Raw genomic sequence first — 7,446 nt, forward strand, 5'->3', positions numbered from 1 at the left:
ACTACGGGTAACATTTTCCTATTTTTTTGCATGTCTACTAATTTTTTTATATTGATATTATGTATTATGCATTGTAGAGACTCTGAAGTCTGCTGTCTTTCTGTAAAGAATGTTGATATTTGTTATAACAGGCATTTAAATTACTGCCTCATCCCTTGAATTTATGGAGGCTTGATTTTTACATTTTGTTAAGGTGAGTTTCTTTTAGTTAAGTCTGGGTCATGGCCCTCTTCACTCTTGCAGAAGGGAATAGAAATAAATAATATTCAGTCCAGCCTAAATAGATTTCCCCACTAGCACTGTGGAGCTGCAGTGGATTCCAGATCAGGGGGGAAAAAATGGAGAATAAGGTAATTTAAAGTGCTGGAATTGAGAAGTCTATGAATTTTAAAGCTCTTCCAGCCATAGTGACAGAAATACAACTGAAACTAGATTAAATATAAAAGATTTATTGGCTCACATAATTAGGTCTAGTGGTGAATCTTCAGGCACAATCTGTCTCTCTCTCATTTTGCTTCTCTGTGCTCAGAAAGCACTCCTCAAAGAGTGGCAAAGGTAACCACTGGCAGCTCCAACCTAAATCCCATCAGCTTAGCAACCCCTGTAGGAGGAGAACATTTCTTTCTAAATAATTACAACAAAAGTCACAGGAAGGCTTCTCCATGCTCTGGCTTATGTTATGTTCCCACCCCTGGAGCTGGGGATGAGGTGAGACTAGTCCCAAAAGACAAGGACTGAGAATTGGTCAAGGAGGGATTCCTGAAGAAAAAGAGGGGTTCTAATACCAGAGTGGCAGAATAGATGCCAGAGAGACAAAAACAAAGGGTTTGAGTTCTTTATTGGTTTGTGTGTTGCTCCTCAATAGGGAAAAAAGAAGTTTTGTCATTAAAAGTAGAAGAAATAGAGGCCAGAATATCTGAGCCATTGTTAGTCTAGATCTGATGAGGAGGGCAGAAATAGGAAATAAGGGAAACAAAATGATACAGAATTGGTTAAAACACTGAGACTATATTGAGGAGAGTTGTGTTATGCAGAAAATAAACTTTTGGAGGGAGGGGACATGAATAGAAGCAGCTGAAAAAAAGTGATTTAATTGATGTGTTTAAATAAAGTGCTGTAACCTCAAATCTTTCTTCTGTGGCAACCACTGGGAGCGCTTTTTAAATTTATTAAGAAACTGCATATTTATTTTTTTTCAAAGATTTTGTTTATTTGAGAGAGACAGAGAAAATGAGCAGTGGGGAGGGACAGAGGCAGAGAGAGAGAGAAAGAAGCAGACTCCCTGCCGAGCAGGAAGCCTGATGCTCCATCCCAGGACCCAGAGATCATGATCTGAGCCCACCCAGGTGCCCCAGGAAACTGCATATTGGTATACAGTTCAGTGAGGCCAAGGTTGTGGAAAAGAGGTTCCTTCCTGAGCTATTTGTAATGAGAGAAATTCCCTAAGCAGGATGAGGTGAATGGGATTTCAGCACAAGCTAATCGTCACTAGTAGCAAAATAAGTTTTAAACAAACGCCTACATTATCAAATGTGGAAACACTTTACAAGGCACTTTTCCATGCCTCATTTCCTTTTATCTTTGTGAGTACTCTATGATGTTGCAGATGCTTGTTTTTTACAACTATGTCACAGGTGAAAAAATCTGCAGTGTATTTCTGGCTTCATCCTAAGCAAAGGATTAACAATGTCTTGGCTAAGATCTCCTAAAAACGACCCCAGCTAGGTTTCTATTACTTTACTGGAATCTAGTGGCCAAGCTTTCTGCCTATTAAGCATCCTGCAAGGTCTCATCTCAGATGCTCCTATGTGAGCAGGACATCAGCTAATGGTACCAGAGCAGGTTTCAAACACTCCCATTTTTGTTCACACTGAGCTCTGTAGGTCCAAAGAGAAGTGGTTTTCCTGGTCCTGAAGATCCTTTTAGAAATTATCTCAGTACTGAAAATTTTCATAAAGTCCAGGACTGAAAGAGCTGAGAAAATCTTTCAGAGTTGATACCATTTGCTTTTCACAAGATCCTGACATTTTAGAATTTGGGTGTCTGTGTGTATTTGTATTGTTTCAATAGGTGGCAGCACGTCCTCACCTTTAAAAGGTATCTTTTTAAAAGGCCATTCTCAGTGAAAAGCTTCTGTAGGGAAAATAAGAGATACTGCTAATAATATAGGCAAAAGGTAAATTCTCCCTGTGACCCACCATGAATATGCTCATGGTTACAAGTCATTCAACAGGATTTGATCCCACCGTGATAGCTTTAGAACAAACGCTGTAGCATGACACTTGTACTTCAAATTCTAATGCTATTTCGTTCTCTCCTCATCAGTGACTTAGCATACTGGAAAAATTCAGCCAAGACAATACCGAACACTTACCCACCCACCATTTTGTGGATAATTCTATTTCCATCCTGGCCACACCCTTCCCTTCTGCACCCTCTTCAGAGTGACCAGCTCCAAACTTTTCTCTTTTCAAGATTGATTTATCTATCAATATATATAAATGTTTTAATTCCATTTACAACGGCATTGCTCCCAAGGGATCCTCCAAGAAATGGTTGGTTCCAAGTAAAAAAAAAAAAAAAAAAAGAGAGGAGTGGGAAGGCTTACTAGAAGCTTGGACTCCATCAACTGCCCTATATTCTAAGACTAAGGACATCTTATCAGGGAAAATCTCTTCTGTTTGCAGCATGAGAATGAGGGCTGCCCTTGGGTGGGGGTGGTAATGAGGGAAGCAGTTCCTGCTGGTATTCAGGACTTGGGATGCACATCAGTGGTGTCATATTCTTGCCCTTGAGCACTCACTCTTTGTGCTAAAATACATTTCTCCACAAAACTGGGTTCCTTTAGGTTAAGTGGGCTTCTGAAAATGAAATTGTGGCTCTCAAAAGGAAATAACCTATATAAAATATATACATAATAAATATATACATAATTCTATATAATTACATATGAACAAATGTATCCTAACTTTCCTAAAATTAACTGTTATGTTAATAAAATTAATCTTTGCCCTGAGCCTTCTTATCTGAGAAAATAAACTTTTAAAAGAAAAAAAATCATTCTTACTGTAGTAGACAGAATTGATGCCTGCCCAGATGCCCTTGAATTCTTTCCATCAGCTCTATGTACCCATCCCATCTGTGTGCTTTGATTGCACCTTGTACTTGGGACACTCAGAGGATGGCCCCTGGGCTCTGGAGCAGCCTCAATTCTGTACTGAATGAAGTTCCACAGACAAAAAGAGTAGTTGTGGGAATACAAGAGCCTAGTTCCTTTGTATCCAGGCAGAACTAACAACTCTGGATGTAATCTAGGCTCCAGTGTACCTTGCAGGATCAGATAGAATCTGAGAAGTCACTTGAATTTATCCCCAGGCCTGGATATCCCCCTTCCTAATCCTGCCATCCACACTCCCTTCCTGGTTTCTCTGGGAGCATTTCCTTAGTAAGCCATTTGCACCAGAATCCTTGATTCAGGCTCTGCTTCTGGGAAAACCAGACCACTGACTAAGGATATTTACTGTTGTTTCACTTCATTTTCTTCTCTTCTCTTTTCTCTTCTTTTCTCTTTTCTCTCCTCTCCTCTTCTCTCTTCCCTTTCTCTCTCTCCTTTGTAAGTTATAGTTGGAAAATTGCTTGAATTAAGATTATAGAGGGAAAGCACACAGCAACACAAACTTTTCTTCTCCAAATCAACCATCTCTCAGCCTAATAGGAAGACTGTAACATAATCAGAGCCATTTTAAAAGTACAATTTTTAAAATGTTATTTTTGACTAAGGTACCACAACCTACAATCTTCCTTTGGCAATTGCTGAGTTTTTCCCTTCCTCCCTCCCTCCCTCCCTTCCTCCTTCCCTCCCTCCCTTCCTTCCTTCCTTCCTTCCTTCCTTCCTTCCTTCCTTCCTTCCTTCCTTCCTTCCTTCCTTCTTTCTTCCTTCCTCCCTCCCTGTTATCACTTAGCCAGCTGTTTCTTTCTCCCATAGCCTTCTCCAAGTTTTGTATTTCTGTAAGTGCCATGTATTGTTCATCTGAAAGAGAATTTTTCTAAAACACCTTTTCTATCATTTATTTTCAATAATTGAATTTTAATTTTATTGAATTATACATAGAGAAAATGGTATAAATCATAAGTGTACAGCTCAATAAATACCTCCTCCTGGGCCAAGAAATACAGCATTGCTAGCACCGCAGAAATACCCGTTTATATTCTCTCTCAATTACTATCTTACTCTCCTCCCCAAGGATTACCACCAATGACCTTCTAATACTATCTATCAGTTTTGCCTGTATTGAAACTTTATGTAAATGGAATCATAAAATATGTATTTTGTGTCTAACATCTTTTGTTAAACATTTGTGTTTCTTTTTACAAATTTTAATTTTAATTCAATTTAGTTAACACATGGTGTATTATTAGTTTCAGGCATAGAATTTAGTGATTCATCAGTTGCACGTAACACCCAGCGCGCCTTACATCAAGTGCCCTCCTTAATGCCCATCACTCAGTTACCCCATCCCCCAAACCCCTTCTTCTCTAGCAACTCTGTTTGTTTCCTATAGTTAAGAGTCTCTTATGGTTTCCCTCCCTTTCTGTTTTTATCTTATTTTATTTATGTTTCTGAGATTCAGCCATATAGCTACATTCATTTTCTTATTGCTATGTTGAATCCTATTGTACGATTATTCCACAATGTATTATTCATCTTTTAAACAAATAATTAATCCTATTTAAAATATCTCCAAAATTGTCTTTCTATTATAAAGAGTAAGCTCATCTTTTGGGTGTTGTCTTTGCTGTTAGGGCCTCAGAGAGAATTAAATTGTTGCAAAAAGATAATGATCTAGAAAAAGTACACTAATATACTTATAATTTTGTAGAATATATCATCTCTCTCTCCTAACCATAATGTGTCAGCATTACTTTGATTCATTCTGTGGTTCTCAGCCCTGAGCACACACTAGAATCACTTGGAGAGTTTTAAAAAATATTAATGACCAGGCCCTCAGACATTCTAATTTTATTTTGATTAAATACCCAGTAGTATTTTTTTTTTTTTTGTATAAGCTCGGAAGATGACTATGATGCATGCCAGGACCAAAAACCACTTGCTAATTTGTTGACATTTGTTAGGTGATTCATTTGAACTAAGCCTGTTTCAACACTGTACCTCAAAGAATTCTCTTTCATGTGACTGCTGCTCACCTTTAGTATTCCTCACTGAAACTCACTGGAAATAACAAAAGATTCCACTGGATATAGGTTTTCATTCTACTTAAAACTATTCTCCTCAGGGGCTCCTGGGTAGCTCAATCGGTTGGGTATCCTGCTCTTGGTTTTGGCTCAGGTCATGATCTCATTGGTCCTGAGATCAAACTCTGCTCGAGCTCCACACACAGCAGGGAGTCTGCTTGAAGATTCTCTCCCTCTGCCCCTTCCCCCCTTTTTTTTCTCTCTCTTTCAAAAAATAAATAAATCTTGAAAAAAAATTTTTCTCCTCATGTGACCCACACATGCCCTCCACCCATTCCCTTTCTCTGCTTTTCTTTCTCCAGAGCATTTTATCATCTCATTCATAGTGAATGAATAAAGGAAAGCTAAAAAAAGATAAAAATGAAATTGAAAAAATAAAATAATTTGTAACATACAAGGAAGTTTCTTGAAAATAATATTTTACTATGAATGAAGGTAGAAAAAAGACATTTTTAGAGACTCACAAATGGTTGTATGGATGATTTGAATTTTCTATTTTTATAAGGGGAGAAGGGATATCATTTGGAAAATATAGAAGAGGTGTGGTCACATTCGATAAGAGGATGGGGATAAATTTTCAGAAGACACAAAGTACCCAGAGATCAGGGAGAAGCTATAAAAGAAAAAATTCAATAGTACACAACTTGCGTCATAAAAAAAGACAAACTATGTGTTGGGAATTAAAACCCTGTGGGAGAACTCCATCCAGTGCTAGCTATTGTAGAACCCACCAATTCTTTCTACAAATTTTTCATGATTTTATTCTATGTTCAAGGGATTGTTTTGGATGCCAATTATATAACAGTGAACAAAACAAATAAAAATCTCTCCCCATATTGAGCTAACATTCTGGTAGGAGACGGAGACAATAAACACATAAATTGTTAAAATATATATTTTGAGGGTGGTAAATGCTATGGAGAAAAATTAAGTAGTGGTATTTAAGAGAGTTGCAATTTGAAAGAGAATGGTAGTCAGAGAAGACCTGGTAGTAGTCAGAGAAGACCTGGTTGAGGAAGGACATGAAGGAGGGGAGGGAATGGACCATGTGGACATTTGGCAGGAGAGCATTCCAAACAGGAAACAAAAAAAATGCAACTGCCATAGGCGACAGTGTTCTTGGAGTGTTGGGAGACAGGAAAGAGTGTCAGTGTGGCTTGAGTTGAATAAAAAGAGTGAAAATGAGGTTAGAGAGGTGAGGGCTTGGGGGGACATGACCATGTAGCTCTTGTTGTGGGACTCAAGCTTTATCCTGAATGAGGTGGGAGCCACTGGAAGGTTTTGAGCTAAGGGTGACATACTCTGGTGTTTTGAAAGATCATCCAAGTTGCTTGTTGCAAGGAGATTTTGGTGAGGGGCAAGAATAAAATCAGGAAAACTATTTAGGGAAGTATTAAAATCATCTAAGTGAGAGATTGTGGTGGTATCGAACAAAGTGGAAGCTGGAGATAGTGACAGGTGATTGGCTTCTAGAGATAATTTTGAAAACAGAGTTCACTGGCTTTCCTGATAATTGGATTCAGTGGGTAAGAGAAAGAGAGATGTCAAGGAAAATTTCAATGCATACTTGTGTGTTTTGTATTTGGTTCAATTCAATTTTGTAAACATTTGATTTCTACTATATGTTATCTACTATATGTAAGGCACTGTGCTAGCAAGATGCAGTTCCTTCTACCAAAGAGGTTTATGTTCTGGAAAGGGAAACAGATGTATCATTCAATAAATGTGTGTATACCACATTAAAACTAATAACCAAAATATGATCAAGTTCTAAAAGTGGGAAGAGATTAACAGTGTCACAGAGATAGAGTAAGATGGTGATGGAAATCCTTCTGGAGGAAGTGATGACTAAGTTGAATATTGACAGATGCATGAAGATTTTTCTGGGTGTTGAGGAGTAATATTCCACGAAGAGGACACTGAAAGTGCAAAAACACAGAAGAATGAAACAGCATGGTGTGTCCAGGGAATTAGAAGCAGATTGGACTGGCTGGAATTTTGACGTTCAAGGTGAAAAGAGGCTGGGACCAGAGTGGAGCAGATGATAAATGGTCTTACATGCCTAGCTTTAGACCTGGGCTTTAGTCCAAAGAAGAACCAGTAAAGGGCTTTAAATAAGGAGAAACTGTGATTGATTAGAGTTACATTTTATAAGATATTCTGGTGACCATGCAGAGATAGATTGGAAAGAAG

The sequence above is a fragment of the Ursus americanus genome, chromosome 13 (genome assembly GCF_024610735.1).
Source record: "Ursus americanus isolate L20-20 chromosome 13, mUrsAme1.1.p, whole genome shotgun sequence".
Classification (NCBI taxonomy): domain Eukaryota; kingdom Metazoa; phylum Chordata; class Mammalia; order Carnivora; family Ursidae; genus Ursus; species Ursus americanus.